This window comes from Macaca fascicularis, chromosome 12 (assembly GCF_037993035.2).
Source record: "Macaca fascicularis isolate 582-1 chromosome 12, T2T-MFA8v1.1".
Lineage (NCBI taxonomy): Eukaryota > Metazoa > Chordata > Mammalia > Primates > Cercopithecidae > Macaca > Macaca fascicularis.
Genome location: NC_088386.1, coordinates 110,346,512 through 110,365,893, shown reverse-complemented (window position 1 = coordinate 110,365,893; position 19,382 = coordinate 110,346,512). Strand labels below are relative to the sequence as shown.

Sequence of the window (19,382 nt, the reverse complement as noted above, 5' to 3'; positions counted from 1 at the left end):
ACTACTATTGCCTTCAACTACTGAAAATTGGGGGTTTATCTGTTATAGCAACTTGACTGTACTTTAATACAGAATTAATACATAGAAGAAGTCAAACATATTTTTTGACATAATAGGCATGTATTAATGATTCTCATTACGATCACCTTTTTCTTTGTCATTATTAATCATTAGGATGTGATTGAAATGTACTCAGCTTTTATTGTAAGCAATTTGCTTAATTTCAAATGATCTTAGGACTATTCTAGACTTTTCATTTAATATTTGCTTTTGCTTACTTTTGACTATTTGGTGGTAGGAAGTTTCGTTAAACTGTTTACAAAAATAATTCTAAACAGACATTTCTGGAAAGTGATTTCAATATATAATATCTTTATTGTTGGAGGAAAAGAAATGGCTTTATCATTAAAAAATGGTGATTACATATGAGACATATCACTTTGGTTAGAGAACCCAAGTAGATGCCTAATTATGGCATGTTACATATATATTTTCACACTGAAAGGACAAGCCTGCCGTTAGGACCCATGATGAATATAGTGCTCACTGACTTGTATGATAGACTTGTTGGCTCTAATTTCTAAATAAAATTTTCTAAAAGTACCAAAGATTTTCATTTCCACAGCAACCTGGTGAGGCCAGCTCGGAATGGTGATAATGGCAATATCATCACCATGGTGACATGGTATGCCAATCTATTGGATGTAGAACTTGTGCTTTAGGTCTCTTTAACCTGTTGCCTGACATTGGGTAATGCTCTGTATCAAGATTTCTTCTATTCAAAGGTGGTTCTTATTCATCATGTATGAATTGAACATTCAGAAACATGACTATGATAAATTTTGTATCAAAATTTACCTGGTTTTAAATGATCCATTATGTGTCACTTATTGGCAAAATACCTATCATTTTGGTACATGTGCACACAGATTTTTTAATATTTCTACTTTCTTCCTAATTCTAGACTCTAGCGAAAAATGTCATAGTTTTGACACTTAGCAAATATTATCCTTTTTTTCAGAATATAGTGTTTGTTTTCCTTGGGGAGCCACTCACTTTCACTATCTTGTGACTCTAATGATATCTCCATCTCCTTGTTCAGGAATAGAAATGTGGCTCCAGCCTGGCTGTGTATCACATCCTTCTGGTTAGGGGCATTGCTGCAGGAATCCGTTTATTCTCAATTCAAGCCAATGTGAGTCACACCCAATACTTATGTTAGAAAAAATCCCTTTCCCTTCTCCCTACTAGATAGAGACATATGAGGAAGAAAGCCTGTACCTGCTGCCAGCCATCATGTCACTAAGAAGTTCCTCAAAACACGATCATTAAGAGAAATGCAGAAGAGACAAATGAGAAAAATTTAGGTTCTCTCACATTGTCTGAGTCCCTTAATTTATGTAGGCCTAAAGGCGGATGCCCTTGGGTTTTACAGATACATGAACCTTGTTGGTTTAAGCCCATTGGAGTTGGGTTTCCTGTCATTGGCAATGAGCTAGTAATCACCAGTGCAACCAGAGAAAATAAGCTAAAACTAGTGTGCAAAACACATCTAGAGTAATATAATTTATGGAACCCTGTGAATATGTTCCAGAGCCCCAAACCTCCATTTGATTTTGCTCTTTGTTATTAGAGTTTATTACTGACAGTGTTGTATCTAAGTAGTCTCTTCATAGAGCACACATTTGCTGTGTGGTTTAGTAGAAAGAGCATGGGCTTCTGATAGGAAATAGTGGTGAATATATGTCCTACAACTTTCCAGCCATGCGACCCAGTGATAGATATGTTTCTAAGTCTCCATCTCTCATCTGCAGAAGGGCTGTTGTGAAGATTAAGTGAGATTACATGTGTACAGTAACTGATGTAGCTGCCCCTAAAATGTTTATTTTATAAATTTACTTTTTACAGCTTTAATTTCATTCAACCTACTCATTCTACAGTGTATAAAACAATTGTATTTTATCCATTCTGCCTTGGTCCATCGATTGATTTGTTCATTCAACTTCAGTCACTGAAGAGTTTCTATGAATTACCTTCATTTTCTATTTAAATTATATGTAATTATAGACGCATGACATGCAATGTAAGGGGTCTGCAATCTCTAGCAGGAAGCATGATTTGGGCTTTGAATTTTTCTTCTTTCAACTCCAGGAATGTAATGCAGCTCATAGCATGGCAAACATGGATAGTGTCTTCTTCCTTATGCTAGAAAGATTACTGAGACATTCTTGTAGACAATGAAAATTACTGAGAAATGATTGAAATATTCCTTTAAATCAATTTAAACTCCTGGGGAGAAAAGGTACTTTGTAATCAGGATATACATTTTATCAAAGTATGACCTTTAACCTAATTTTGACCTAGTCTTAATCTGCCCATTACATGATCAACTATTTATCACCTGTCTTTTTTTTTTTTTTTTCTTGTTTTTGAGATGGAGTTTCACTCTGTTGCCCAAGCTGGAGTGCAGTGGCACGATCGTGGCTCACTGCAACCTCCGCCTCCCAAGTTCAAGTGATTCTCTGACCTCAGCCTCCCTCCTAAATAGCTGGGATTACAGGCATGTGCCACCGCGCCCAGCTAATTTTTGTAGTTTTTTAGTAGAGATGGGGTTTCACCACGTTGACCAGGCAGGTCTTGAACTCCTGGCCTAAAGTGATCCACCTGCCTCAGCCTCCCAAAGTGCTGGGATTACAGGCATGAGCCACTGCACCCAGCCTCACCTATCTGTTTCAACAGAAGGTTTCAAACAAAGGCTTCAATCTTTTTCAGTAAATGTTGCCTTTAATATTCTAACCACACGTTTTTACTTGTAAGTGTTCAAGTACTTGCAAAATCAAAAATAACCTTAAGAATCATTTGATTGGCACTCAACACCCAGCAGCATGTAAAAACAAATTAAATCCTATAAAATACTTGTCATAAAATGTACAAGCATCCCTGTTAAATGAAAACAAACCAGTAAGTACCTATGGGATATCACACAGAATATGCATTCATTTAGTTTAAACCACGGGGCCCTGAGAATGAGGAGAGTTGGGTTCTAGTTCTAACTCTTCCTATTTTAGTCCTTTGAGCAAATTATCTTCACCTTCTATCTTTGGGTTTTCTTTCCTTCAAGTACCAAAAAAAAAAAAAAAAAAAGCATTTATAAAAAATGATTTCCAAGGTCCTTTTCAGCTTTACCATATGCATCCCAGCTTTTCTTTCTGAATAACAATTATTCTGTAATGGGCTCATACCTGTGTCTAAATGAGCATGATAATATTTTACATATACTAATAGTTCATCTGAGGACTTACATGTAATATTAATACCATTTTGCCTTTTGATTTTTTTTCTTTAAAGTTCAACTGTTTAAGGTATCAAAGTTTCTTCTCTTTCCAATGGATCTGACTTTAAGTTCCTCGGATGCTTAAAAAATGCTAATACATAGGGAAAATCATTTCCATTTCCATTCTTTACAACCACGCCATAAAGAAAAATCATCATATCATGAGTATTCATTCGTACAGCCAAGATTTTCTCTTAGTCCTCTCTTCAACAGGAATAAAATAGTCTTCAAGTTTACACTTTGCTTCAATGCAGGAATCTTTAAATAAATGAAATGAATGGAAAGTAGTTCTGGAAAATTTATTATTTTGTCCTAATGCCTTTCAAGGTGATATTTTACTTCCATTTATCCCCAAGGCAATGCAGAGATCTTTACTGCTGTATAGAGTTTCTTTTCATCTTCTCATACATAGTGTACCTGTGATTTTTTTTTGTTTTTGTTTTTTTTTTTTTTTAGACGGAGTCTTGCTCTGTCACCCAGGCTGGAGTACAGTGGTGTGATCTTGGCTCACTGCAAGCTCCACCTCCCCAGTTCACACCCTTCTCCTGCCTCAGCCTCCCAAGTAGCTGGGACTACAGGCACCTGCCACCACACCCGGCTAACTTTTTGTATTTTTGGTAGAGATGGAGTTTCAGTGTGTTAGCCAGGATGGTCTCAATCTCCTGACCTCATGATCTGCCCATCTCGGCCTCCCAAAGTGTTGGGATTACAGGCATGAGCCGCCGTACACAGCCCATGATATTTTAAGGAGCTTTTAGTGAGGATGTATAGACCTGAAGCAGACCAACTTCTTATATAAGATTGCCATTAACTGTATGGATTACATTGGAGATAATTGGTCTTTCCTATTTGGTAGAATTATTTGCACAATATGTATGGAACATTCTTTTAGCTTTATTGCATTTTGTGTATTTTTCATCACTGGTTTAATTCAGTAATAAGAAAAAATTATTTGATTTTTGTGACATTTTTGATAAAGAAGTTTTAAAAATGATTATTTTTATACTGAAAGTATTTACTGTGCTTATTTATAATATTTAAACCAAGATCTAAGATTAAGTGGCTTTCAAAAAAATACATAAATTTTAGTAATATCTTTAAGTCAAAAAATTATTTGATATTTTTAATGAAGATTAAATTGGTAATGTTAATTTTTACAGTTTGTATATTCTATATCTTAAATGGAGTTTGTAAGGCATCAAGATAATCTAACTTTTAAAACATCTGACAGTTTTGGTCTTAAGTCGGCAAACCTGTGCTGCGTTTGGTGGTTTGTCAAATGATCCATCTCCTCTGAGTCTTCCTTTGATTGTCTGCGTCTCTGGGTACCCATTGTCTTCTCATTACAAGTTCTAATTCTCAGCATTTGGCATGAAACTGAGTGATAAAGTTAATTACTTTAATTTTGTTTTCATTTTATCGCTTTTGTTCTTGCAATATAATTTTTCCCTGCCGATCTACAGAAAAATCTCTTTTAAATTCTACTAGTCGGCTAACATTTTTAAGGTAGTCAATTAGTAATGTTTCAATGTATTTAGCTGAAAAGCATAATTAGAAAATCCCTTATTAAAGGGTTAATAACCATATTGCTATGGAAAGCACAATGTCTTTGGAATCAGAAAAATCTGGATTTGAAAGCTAGATCCATAATTTACTAGGTATTTGGAACAGCATTTCACATTTTTAACCCTAGTTTTCCTCATATATATAAAAGGTAAAATTAGAAAGAGGTAAAACCAGCCAGGCACAGTGGCTCACGTCTGTAATTCCAGCACTGAGGCCAAGGCGGGCAGATCACTTGAGGCTGGGGGTTCGAGACCAGCTTGGACAATATGGTGAAACCCCGTCTCTACTAAAAATACAAAAATTAGCTGAGTGTGGTGGTGAGTGCCTCTATTCCCAGCTACTCGGGAGGCTGAGGCAGGAGAATCACTTGAATCCGGGATGCAGAGGTTGCAGTGAGCTGAGATTGCCTCACTGCACGCCAGCCTGGCAACAGAGCGAGACACCGTCTCAAAAGAGGTAAAACTTCATAATATATTATTATTTACTTTTTGTCTTTGTTGAGACAATGTCTCACTATGTTGCCCAGGCTGGTCTCAAACTCCTGGGCTCAAGTGATTCTCCCATCTCAGCTTTCTGAGTAGCTGGGACTATAGGTGCACACCACTGTTCCTGGCTTCATGCTATGTTATTAAAAATATAAATAACTTATGTAAATTATCTAAATGACCATTTAGTAGTTATTGAGGGACAATGAATATTACGTTTTAATTTGATTAGCTGTGAATTGATCAACATTGCTGTATTGTTGGGCCAGACTGAATGGAGCTAAATCTCTGTTAAAAAATCCAAGTTGTAAAGTATGTTCTTCTAGCTGGGGTCAAGGTATAGTAATAGTGCACTAGACACCATAAAAAAAAAATCAATATATGTAAAACAGTGGTTTTCAAGACACTGGATATCAGGCAATGAAGGACAGTGACTCCTGAGAGATGGGTAACTAATAAATGGAGCCCTGTGATTGTCCCTTGTTTCTGACTTGCAAGTTTCTACGCCATAGTCCTAGGTAGTGAAAATCACATGACTTCTGCAAAAGTTGAGGAAACAGGGCTAAGATTTCAGAAAGACCAAGGCAGCTTGAGTTTGCAAGACAAACTATTGGTGAGGATCAAGCTTCTCAGAGAGAAAATTCAAGAGACTTGGAGACAGTTCCCCTCAAGTATTCAGCTGAGTATTGATCAGCACATGCATGTGGGGAAACCAGTCGTTCACCAGGGAACAAACCACCAGGGTATAGGACTGGGAAAAGTGACTGTTCCAGCTAGCAAGATTAGAAGGCCTGATGATTAAAAGAGTATTGGGTATACTACTTAAAAGTTCTTGCTTCAAGAGTGGGAAATAATTAGCCCTAGACTAAGTGCTGTACTGGTAATGCTGAACAAATCTTAAAAGCCAGGCATAAAAAGAGAAAAGTATTTCCAGGTAACTTTGTCCTACAGCAAAACTCTAAAATATTTATAGAAAACATGGCCAGCACTCAACAAGGTAAAATTCATAATGTCTGACATTCAATTAGAAATTACTAGTCATGCAATGAAGCATGAAAATGTGATTCATAATGAGGAGGTAAAGCAATCAATAAAAGAGATCTAGAGCTAACAAAGATATCAGAATAAGCAGACAAAAACATTAAAACAGTATTAACTGCGTTTCATATATTCAAAACACCTAAGTAGAAACGGGGATATTTAAGAAACCAAATCCAACTTCTAGACATGAAAACTGGCCGGGCGCGGTGGCTCAAGCCTGTAATCCCAGCACTTTGGGAGGCCGAGACGGGCGGATCACTAGGTCAGGAGATCGAGACCATCCTGGCTAACACGGTGAAACCCCGTCTCTACTAAAAAATACAAAAAACTAGCCAGGCGAGGTGGCGGGCGCCTGTAGTCCCAGCTACTCAGGAGGCTGAGACAGGAGAATGGCCCGAACCCGGGAGGCGGAGCTTGCAGTGAGCTGAGATCCGGCCACTGCACTCCAGCCTGGGCGACAGAGCGAGACTCCGTCTCAAAAAAAAAAAAAAAAAAAAAAAGAAAGAAAACTACAAAGTGTGAGTACACTAGATATGATTATCAACAGGTTAGACATTGCAGTGAAGAAGGTTAATAGGATTGAAAACAATAGTAGAAGCTATACAAAATGGAAAACATAGAAAATAGAATATTAAACCATGGGACAATTTTAAGCATCCTGGTACATGTGTAATTGGGGTTTTCAAAGGCAGGTAGACAGATTTTTTAAAAATGCTGCATAATTTTCAAATTTCACAGAAACTATGAACCCACACATCAAAGAAGCTTATAGAAATACAAGCACAAGGAACACTAAGAAAACTGTATCGAGACACATATTCCACAAAAGCAGTGATGGAGAAGCCTTAAAAGCAGCTAGGGAGGGGCATTTTACATTCATAGGAACAAAGATAAGGATAACAGTAGATATCTTGTCAGAAAAAACATGCAAGTGAGAAGTGGAGCGACATCTTCAAAGTGCTGAAAAGAAAAAAGAAATGTCAACCCAGATTTTTACGCTAGTGATAGCATCTTTCAAAACTAAAGGTTTACTGAGAGAGGTGGAGCAATACGGCCAAATAGAAGCCTCCAGTAGTCATTCCCCTAACAAGAACACCAAATTGAACAACTATCTACACAAAAAAGCACCTTCATGAGAATGAAAATCAGGTGGGCAATTACAGTACCTGGTCTTAACATCATATCAAGGAAACAGACACTGAAGAGGATAGGAAAGACAGCTTTGAATCCTTGATGCCACCCCTCCCACATCCTCTGGCAGTGACCTCATTGCACAGAGAAAGAACCTGTGTGATTGGGAGAGGGAGAGTGCAGTGATTGTGCAACTTTGCATTGGAACTCAGTGCTGACCTGTCACAGCAGAAAGCAACATAAGGAAGAATTCAGAGGAAGCATTTAGAACAACCCTAACCAGAGAGGAATTGCCCATCTCAACAGTAGGAACCTGAGTTCTGGCTAGACCTACCACCACAGGCTAAAGTGCATTTGGGGTCCCAAATAATGTTGAAAGGCAGTCTAGGCCACAGGACTTCAATTCCTGGGCAAGTCCTGGTGCTGAGCTGGGCTGCTTGCCAGTGGACTTGGGCTGCATGCAACCTAGTGAGATACCAGCCAATGTGGTCAAGCAAGTGCTTGCATCACCCAGGTAGAGCAGCTCACAGGTCCAGGAGTATTCCTTCAACTAGATGAGAGGAGACAGGAGAGTAAAGAGGACTTTATCTTGCATCTTGGTAACAGCCTAGTCACAGTAGAACAGGGCACCAGGCAGAGTCCTGAGGCCACCATTCCAGGCACTAGATCCCAGTCAACATTTCTAGACACACCCTGAGTCAGACAGGAACATGCTGCCTTGAAAGGAAGGCCCCAGTCCTGGCAGAATCCATCATATGCTGACCAAAGAGCCCTTGGCCTTGAATAAACATGAGTGATAACCAGGCAATTCTCACTGTGGGACTTAGGTCAGTCTGGCTTCATATGTGGCCGAGGGCATTCCCAGCTCTGGTGGCCATGGGGAGATAGTGCTTCTGCTTGAGGAAAGGAGAGGGAAGAGTAAAGGAGACTTTGTCATGCAGCTGAGGCACCAGCTTGGCCAGTGGGACCCCAGGTAAGTTCCTGGGGTCCCTGATTCCAGGCCTTGGTTCATGGACAGCTGTTTTTGTATTCGTCCTGGGCCAGAGGGGAGCACATTGCCTTGAAAGGAGAGACCGAGGCCTGGAAGCATTCACTACAAGCTGACTAAAAAGCCCTTGGACCTTGAGTGAACACTGACAGTAGCCCGACAGTAATTGACACAGGCTTGGGGCAGTGGTGGCCACAGAGAGAGACTTCTGCATGAGAAAGGAAGGACTCTGTCATGTGGTTTGGGTGCCAGCTCAGCCACAGTAAAATACAGCACCAAGTAGATTTCTAAGTTTTCTGACTCCAGGTCCTGCCTCCTGGACAACATTCTGGGACCTGATCTGGGCCAGGGGTGAGCTCATTGCCCTGAAGTGTAAGACATAAGCCTGGATGAATGAGTCACCTGCCAACTGAAGAGCCCTTGGTAATTGAGTGAACATTGGCAGTAACCAGGCAGTGGTTGCCATGGGCCTTGGGTGAGACCTAGTGCTGTGTTGGCTTCATATCTGACCCAGTGCTGTCTAAGTGGTGGTGGCCACAGGAGTGCTTGTGTCACACCTCCTCCAGCTCCAGGGAGCTCAGCATGGAGAGAGAGACTCTGAGGGAAAGTAAGCAAAGAAAACAAGAGACTCTGCCTGGTAATCCAGGGAATTCCCCTAGTTCTTATCCAAGGCCACCAAGGCAGTACCTCTATGAGTCTGCAAGAGCCTCAGGGTTACTGGTCTTGGGGTACCCTCTAAAGCAAATACAGCTGTAGTAACCAAATATTTAGATCACAACACACAATTCCCTTTGAATAGTTGGAAAAACTTTCCAAGAAGGACAGGTACAAACAAGCCCAGACTACAATAAATGCACAAAACTCTTCAATGCCCATACATTAACAAACATCCACAAGCATCAAGCCCAGCCAGTATAACATGACCTCAACAAATGGACTAAGGCACCAGTGACCAATCTCAGAGTGATAAAGATAGGTGACCCTTCAGACAGAGAAATCAAAAGAGCTGTTTTCAGGATGCTCGATAAAATTCAAGATAATACGGAGAAGGAATCCAGAATTCTAACATAATTTTAAAAGAGATTGAAATAATTTTTAAAAAACAAGCAGAAATTATGAAGCTGAAAAATTCAACTGACATATTGAAGAATGCATCGGAGTCTCTCAGCAGCAGAATTTATCAAGCAGAAAAAATAGCTTGAGAGAAGATAATTGAAAATACGTAGAGGAGACAAAAGAAAAAAGAATAAAACATGAAGCATGCCTACAAGATCTAGAAAGTATCCTCAAAAGGGCAAATCTAAGAGTTATTGGTCTTTACAAGGAGGTCAAATGTGATAAGCTAAAGATGTATATTATAAACCTCAAAGCAACCACTAAAATAAAAAATTACACAATTGTAACTTAAATATCCAACAAACACAAATATAGAATCATACAATATTCGGTTACTTTTTTAAAATGCAAAAAATAGCAAAGAAAAGAAACAGAAAAAATTAAATTGATAAATTTTAACCAAACAATGTATCAATAGTCACATTAAACGTAAGTGGGTTAAATACCTCAGTTATAAAGTAGAGATTATCAGACTGGATTAAAAAGAAAGACCCAACTATATGTTGTCTATAAGAAAAGGATGTTATAGAAATACAAATAAAAGTAGAATGAGGATATAAGAAAAAGATGGAATGGCTGTACTAATTTCAGGACAAAGTTGATTACTGAGCAAATATAAAGGCATGAAGAATGTCATTTCCTGATTATAAATAGGTCAGTTGTGAAGAAGTCATAATCTATTTATGTACATAATAAACTTCAAAGTGCTAGAAGCAAAAGTTAATACAACTGTTAAATAGACAAATTCAAGTATGGTTCATTATTTCAATACCCACCAAACTGATAAAGCAGATAGAATGTTAATAAGAATATATAAATTTTGAACAATACTATTCATCATCTTGACTTAATTGACATTTATAGAGTACTATATCTAAGAATAGCAGAATACATGTTCTTTTCAAGATGTGAAATGTTTACCAAGATATGTTCCTGGCCATAAAACGTGTTTCAATACATATAAAAAATTTTGAGTTATAAAAAATGTTCTTTCATCTTTGTGAAATTAAATCACAGATACCTGCAAAATATTCAGTATTTGGAAACTAATCAACATATCCTATATAACTCATGATTCAAAGAATAGATTAAAAGAGAAATTACTAATATTTTAAGTGTAATGAATATGTAAAGTCAACCTATCAAAATTTGCAGAATGATACTAAAGCAGAATTTAGAGAAAATTTATAGAAATGCTTCTAGTATTAGAAAACAAGAAAAGTCTCAAGTTGATTACTCTATATGCTACCCACAAGAAAAGTCTCAAGTTGATTACTCTATATGCTACCTTAATAAACTGCAAAAAGAAGAGGAAATTAAACCCAAAGTATGTTAAAGAAAAATACAGATGTCAGTAAACCCAAAGCCGTTTTACTTTGGTTCTTTGAGAAAGTAAAACTGATAAATTTCTAGTCAGACTAAAGAAAGAAATATATATGAGAAAAATTACCAATATCAAGAATGAGAGGGGTCTTCAAGAAGATAAAGCTGACTAGAGGCACCCAGCACTAGCTTCCTCCACAAAGAATCAATACTTCAAGATAATCACATTTTAAATAAGCATCTAAGAGAGCACACTGTAATTTAGCAAAGAAGTAACAGAAGGCACCTGAGGCATGGAAGGGAAGAGAAATGAGGCAGTTGGCCAGGCTGGGATTGGCTGGAAGCCTGGAGACACTTCCCAGTGCAGGGAAAGGGTAAGAGATCCCCAGTAGCCCACTTTCCCACTGTGGACTCTTGTGATGCTAGCCCTTGCCCCCTGTGGGCCCTAAGATTAGTATAGGGAGCTGCCTGGAGTCCATGAGATGGCATTGCTCCAGAAACGAAGATAATTCTAGGTTTCACACACCTGCCAAAACCCAAGCAGCTGCAGCACAGTGCCATTTTGAGAGCCTAGCCTCCACCGGACTGCATCCTGCTCTGGGACCCTACAGCTTCTCCACATCCATGGAGCATGGGTGACATTTCCCCATGTCTACCTAGAGGGCTACAGTGATGCAATGACATTTGAACTTAGTCAAAGAGGATCCTCAGCACTCTATCCCACATAGTGTCCTACAGGGAATGGGCAGTGCAGTTCACTGATGAGTCTTCCCAGAGCCTAAAAGCCAGCTTTCTGAGGTAGCTGACACTGATAGCAAGCACACGCACACCAGTAGCTTAGCCACTGCGACTGTCCTGGTTGCAGGCTGTCCCCACACACCGCCACTGCTGCCATTGCCATTACCATTACCACCTAACCATGCTATTTGGGAACCTACGGATTGCCCCATCCTGCCTATCATAACCTGTTCCTCTGTGTACTACTAGGGAGCTTGAGGACAGAGTTACCAGCCTGGCACTGCCGGTTCCAGTGCCTGAGCATACTGCCCCAGGACCTGGGGATTGCCCCCATCCTACTGGTTGCCCCAGGTGTGCGTATGTACCACCAAGGGCCTAGCAACAGACCCAGAACACCTTCCACTGGTGATAAAGCAGGCTGTCTAGAGGCATAGGGATTGCTCTGACCTGAATACCATGGTTAGCGTCACCCAGCTTGCCACCAATGCCAACACTCACCTGGTTGTGACATTTGAGGGCCTGAGGACTGGTCTACCCAGCTCATCACCACCACCATTAACACTAGAGTGTTCTACCTTGGAACTTGAAGGTTGTTTCATCACTGCTACTGCCATTGCCTGTGCCACACAAGCTGCCCAGGGGTGTGAGGACCTACTCAACTGCCCAGACCATTGCTACTACTTTTGGCCCCCGAGCAAGCTGCTGAGAGGCCCCAGAATTAGCCCACTTAAATCCACTACCACCAGCGCCTGTGTACACTGCTCAGGGGCCCAAGGACAGGAACATTTGTCCCACTGCTGCCATGACTGGGGCCTGATTACTGGCCCATCTGGCATCCCCATTCCTAACAAAGCCTCACCACAGCCTCCACTAATAACTGCAGCCCAAGCCACTGAGGAAATTATACATACTACTTAAGCTATTTATAGCTGAAGAAATCATATGGATACTAGACTACTGCATGCACCCAGAATCAAAACTAACATTTCCTACCCAGACAATACAATAGCTACAGCTTCACACAAAGGGCTTCCTCTATGAAAGCAAATCCAAAAAACTGGAAGAACTAATGATCCTACCAGATGTGCAGATACCTAAAGACATAAAAAACATGAAAAACAAGGAAATATAACACCTAAAAAAACCCACAATAATTGACCAGTAACAGATTCCAATGAAAAAGAAATTTATGAAATGCTTGAAAAAGAATTTAAAATAATGATATTAAAGAAGTTCAGTGAGATGCAAGAGAACCCAGATAAATCAGAAAAGCAATTCAGAATATGAATCAGAAATTCATCAAAGAGATGTTACAGAAAAGAACCAAACGAATCCTAAAATAAAAGAATTCAATGAGTGAAATAAAAATACAATCAACAGCTTCAACTATAGACTAGATCAAGTAGAAAAAATATTTCAGAACTTGAAGACAGTTCTTTTGAAATAACAGACGCACGCAGACCACACAAAATCCAAAGAATAAAAAGAATTAAGAATGCCTACATGACATATAGAGTACTATAAAGCAACCAAATAGTCAAATTTTGGGTGTTATAGAAAGTGAAGAGAGAGCAAATATATAGGAAACCTATTTAACAAAATGACTGCTGAATACTTCCCAAACCTAGCTAGAGGTCTACACATCCAGATACAAAAAGCTCAGAAACCTCCAAATAGGTAGGATTCAAAAAGATTTCCAGGTCTTTCTATAATTATACTGTCAAAAGTCAAAGAAAGCCAGGCATGGTGGCTCATGCCTATGATCCCAGCACTTTGAGAGGCTGAGGCAGGCGGATCACCTGAGGTCAGGAGTGAAACTGGCCAACATGGTGAAACCTCTTGTCTACTAAAAATACATTAGCTGGGCATGGTTTCAGGTGCCTGTTGTCCCAACTACTCAGGAGGCTGAGGCAGGAGAATCACTTGAACCTGGGAGATGGAGATTGCAGTGAGCTGAGATGACACAATTGCACTCCAGCCTGGGCAACAACAGTGAAACTCTATCTCAAAAAAAAAGTCAAAGGAAAAGAAATAATTCTAAAAACAGCAAGAGAAAAGCATCTATTTACATATAGGGAACTGTCTATCAGACTAAGTGAATTTCTCACCAGAGACTCTACAGGTCATGAGAAAATAGGATCATATATTCAGAATGCTGAAAGGAAAAAAAAAAAAAACAAACTAGCAATGAAGAATCCTATACCCAGCAAAGTTATTCATAAATGAAGAATAGTCTTTTCCAGACATGTAAAAAGAAAGAATTCATCACCACTAGACCAGCCCTACAAGAAATGCTTAAGAGAGTCCTAGAGTCCTACATCTGATAGTGAAAGGACAATACCCTCATTAAAACACACACAAAATATAACACTCATTGGTAAAGCAAACACAAATGAAGAAGAGAAAGGATGCAAATGTTACTGCTACAGAAAACCAATCCGTAGGAACAATAAGAGGGAAGAAAGGAACAAAGGACATACAAAGCAACCTGAAAATAATTAACAAAATAACCACTTTGAATGTAAATATATTAAATTTTCCATTTAAAAGTTTAGTTGATTTAAACAACATGATCCGACTATATGCTGCCTAAAAGAAACCCACTTCCCCCTTAAAGACACTTCCACATTGAAAGTAAAAGGACGGAAGAAGTCATTCCACAGAAATGGAAACCAAAAGTGAGCAGGAGTAGCTACACTTGTATCACATAAAACAGACTTTAAGTCAACACTAGTAAAAAGAGATAAAGAAGGTTATTATAATGAGAAAGAGATCAATTCAGCAACAAGATATAACAATTCTAAACACATATGTACCAACACCAGAGTATCCAGATATATAAAGTAATATTAGATCTAAAAGGAGAGAAATACCCAATGTAATAATTGTTGGGGACTTCAAACCACTCTCAGCACTGGACATCATCTAGACAGAAAATCAACAAGGACACATTGGATATAAACTGCACATTAGACCAAATGGACCTAACAGACATTTACAGAATATTTTATCCAACAGCTGCAGAATACACATTATTTTTTCATCAGCACATGGAACATTCTTTGAGATAGACCATATGTTAGGCCACAAAGCAAGACTCAACACATTTTTAAAATTCAAAATTATACCAAGTAGCTTCTTAGACCACAATGAAATAAAACTAGAAATTAATAAGACAATCGTGGAAACTACAAATACATGAAAATGGAACCATATGCTCCTAAATGACCAGTGGGTAAATGAAGAAATTACGATATGAAAAAATTCTCAAAACAAATGGAATGAAAACACAACATACCAAAACCTGTGGGAACAGAGCAAAAGCAGTGCTAAGAGGGTCCTTTATAGCAATAACCACCTACATCTGAAAAGTAGAAAGATTTTAAATAAACAACCTAATGATGCCCTTAAGGAAGAAGAAAAGCAAGAACAAACAAAACCCAAAATGAGTATAAATAAAGAAGTAATTAAAATCAGAACAAACTAAATAAATTAGAAGCTAAAAAAATCCACATAGAATATCAAGGAAACAAAAAGTTGTCTTTTTGAAAAGATAAACAAAATTGATAAACCGTTAACTAGACTAACCAAGAAAAAAAGAAACATACAAACTAGGAATGAAAAAGGAAACATTACAACTGATACTACAGAAACAAAAAAGATGACCAAAGACTTGTGTGAAAAACTGTATGTTAACATACTGAAAACCTAGGGGGAATGGACACATACAGCCTACCAAGATTGAATCAGGAAGAAATAGAAAACCTGAATAGACCAATAATGAGTGATGATATAGAATCAGTAATAAAAAGTCTCCCAACAAAGAAACGCCCAGGACTTGATGGCTTTACTGCCACATTAAAAGAAAAACCTATTCTCCTCAAACTATTAAAAACAAAAACAAAAACAAAAAAGAAAAAACAGAAGAGGAGGAAATTCTCTCCAATTCATTCCTGAAGCCAGTATCACCCTGATACCAAAACCAGATAAGGATACAACAGAAGAAAGAAAACTACAGGTCAATATCCCTAAAGAACATAGATGCCAAAATCTTCAACTAAATATTAACAGACCAAATTCAACGGCACATGCAAAAGATAATGTAACATGATCAAGTGAGATTTCTTCCAGAGACGTAGGGATGGTTCAGCATAACCAAATGCATAAATGTGATACATCATATTAAAAGAATGAAGGACAAAAAACATTACGATCATCTCAAAAGACATGGAGAAATCATTTGATAAAATTTAACATCCATTCATAATAAAAACTCTAGGCTTGGAACATGTCTCAACATAATAAAGCCCATATATAACAAACACATAGCTAAAATTATAATGGGAAGAAGCTGAAAGTCTTTTTTCTAAAAACTGGAACAAGACAAGAATGCCCAAGTTCACCACTCCTATTCAACATAATACTTGAATCCACAGCCAGAGCAACCAGTCAAGGGAAATAAATAAAAGTCATCCAAATTGGATACAAGAGAGTCAAATTGCCACTCTTTGCAGATATGATGTTAATAAACCTAAAGATTACACCAAAAAGCTTTTGGATCTGATAAATTGCAGAATACAAAATCAACATACAAAAATAATAGTGTGGGCCAGGTGCGGTGGCTCACGCCTGTAATCACAGCACTTTGGGAGGCCGAGGCAGGCGGATCATGAGGTCAGGAGATTGAGACCATCCTAGCAAACACGGTGAAACCCCATCTCTACTAAAAATACAAAAAATAAGCCGGGCGTGGTGGCAGCGCCTGTAGTCTCAGCTACTAGGGAGGCTGAGGCAGGAGAACTATGTGAACCCAGGAGGCAGAGCTTGCAGTGAGCAGAGATGGCACCACTGCACTCCGCCTGGGGAACAGAGGGGGAAAAAAAAAGAGTCAATAGTGTTTCTATACACCAACAATGAGCTAGTTGAAAAAGAAATCAAGACTTTAATTTCTTTATGAGGAATTACAAGACTTTCCAATACCTAACGCTTACCCCACCAAAAAAACCTGTCTAGGAATAAATTTAAGCGAGGAGGTAAAAAGACCTCTACAAGAAAAATACTGATGAAAGAAATTGCAGTGGATGCAAACAAATGAAAAGATATTCCATGTTCATGGATCAGAAGAACATTGCTGAAATGATGTTTCTGCCCGAAGCAATCTACAGACTCAATGCAATTTCTTTCAAAATACAAATAACATTTTTCACAGAAACTTTTAAACTCTAAAATTTGTATGGAATAAGAAAGGAGTCTGAATACTCAAAGCAATACTGAGCAAAAAGAACAAAGCCAAAAGCGTCACATTACTTTACGTCAAAATAAATTAAAAAGTTATAGTAACCAAAACGTCATGCTGTTGATATAGAAACAAACACATAGACCAACAGAAGATTATAACCCAAAAATAAATCCATGTATTTATAGACAATTGATTTTTGAGAAAGACACCAAGAACACATAGTGGGAAAAAACACTTTCTTCAATAAATGGTCCTGGGAAAAGTGGATATTCATAAGCAAAGAATAAAACTAGATCCCGATCTTCCACCATATAAAAAAATCAACTCAAAATGGATTAAAGACTTGAAAGTAAGGCCCCAAACTATAAAACTAGTAGGATAAATCACAGGGGAAAAACTCCAAGATGTTTGTCTAGGCAAGGATTTAATGGCTAAGACCTCAAAAGCACAGGCAACAAAAACAAAAATAGACACATGGGACTATATTAAACTAAAAAGCTTCAACACAGCAAAGAATACAGTCAACAGAGTGAAGAGACAATAAGTTGAATGGGAGAAAATACTTGTGAACTTTTCATCTGACAAGGGGGTAATGTCCAGAATATACAAGGGACTCAAATCAACAGCAAAAAACAAAACCCCCCAAACAAACAAAAACCAAACAATCACATTAAAAAGTAGACAAAGTATCTGAACAGACATTTCTCAAAAGAAGACATGCCAATAGCCAACAGGTATATGAAAAAATGATCAACATCACTAATCATCAGGAAAATTCAAGTCAAAGGCCAATGAGATACCAGTTTACCCCAGTTAAAAATGCTATTATCAAAGAGACAAAAACAAACAAACAAACAAAAACAGATGCTGGTGAGAATGAAGAGAAAAGGGAAGCTTATACATTGTTAATGGCATTGTAAATTGGTACAGCCATTATTGAAAACAGCACAGAAATTTCTTAGAAAACTAAAAATGAGTACTAATGTAGGATTCAGCAATTCTACTATGTATTTATCCAAAGGAAAGGAAATCAGTATGTCAAGGGGATACCATCACTGCCATGTTTACTGCAGCACTATTCACAATAGCCAAGATATGGAATCAACCAAAGTGTCCGTCAATGAATGAAGAAAATGTGGTATCTGTACACAGTAAAATACTATTCAGATATTAAAAAATGACATACTGTTTTTTTCAGCCACATGGATAGAATTGGAGGACATTAAGTGAAATGAGCTAAGCACAGAAAGAGAAATACTCACATGTTCATACTTATATGTGAGAGGTAAAAAAGTTAATCTAATGGAGGTGGAGAGTCGATTGATAGTTACCAGAGGCAGGGGAGAGAGTTGTTCTGTGGTGAGTTAATGAGAGGATTATCTTATGTTGGTTAGTGGGCACAAACAAACAGAAAGGATAAGTTCTAATGTTTGACAGCAAAATATGGTGACTATAGTTAAAACAATATATTGTATATTTCAAAATATACAATAGCTGGAGGAGGTGTCTTAAAATGTCCCCAACACATAGCAATGATAAACGCTAGTGGCGATGAATATCCTGAATACACTGAGTTGGTCATTACACATTCTATGCATTTGACAATACATTAAATGTGCACCATAAATATGTGCAAATATATTAGTTAAAAAATGAGAAAGCTGAAATTACGTAGAATCAAAATATTAAAAATTTACTAAGGGGATATTATTAACAACTTTATGACCATAAATTCAGCAGCTTAGATAAAATGGTATAATTCTTTAAAGATACAAACTTCCAAAGCTAACTCATGGTTATAAGTATAAAATAATTTAAAAATCTTTTTTACGAAGGAAACAAATTCAGATAGTATCATAGGTCATTGGTGAATTCTATCAAACATTTAACATATATATGTATACTTATTCTATACAAACTCTTCCAGAAAATTGAATAAGAGAGACTATATTCCTAATTCATTCTATGCTGACAAACAATATCTTGATACCCAAACATGATAAATGCATCAACAGAAAAGAAAACTATAAATATGCCTCATAAACTTAGATGACCAATTTTTAAACAAAATTTTGGCAAATCAAATTCGACCTTATATAAAAAGGATAGTACCTTTTGAACAAGTGCAGTTTATCTCAGGAATGCAAAGGTGACTTAGGCCGGGCGTTGTGGCTCACGCCTGCAATCCCAGCACTTTGGGAGGACAAGGTGGGCAGATCACAAGGTCAGGAGATCGAGACCATCCTGGCTAAGACAGTGAAACCCCATCTCTACTAAAAATACAAAAAACTAGCTAGGTGTGGTGGTGGGTGCCTGTAGTCCCAGCTACTCGGGAGGCTGAGGCAGGAGAATGGTGTGAACCCAGGAGGTGGAGGTTGCAGTGAGCCGAGATTGTGCCACTGCACTCCAGCCTGGGCAACA

At 38.0% G+C, this 19,382-nt stretch overlaps 1 protein-coding gene across 3 annotated transcripts in view; it reads right to left on the bottom strand.

The window, feature by feature from the left end:
* Positions 1–19,382, bottom strand: part of VWC2L (von Willebrand factor C domain containing 2 like) — a 168,397-nt gene that overhangs the window by 104,017 nt on the left and 44,998 nt on the right. The gene's annotated exons all lie outside the window — the stretch shown is intronic.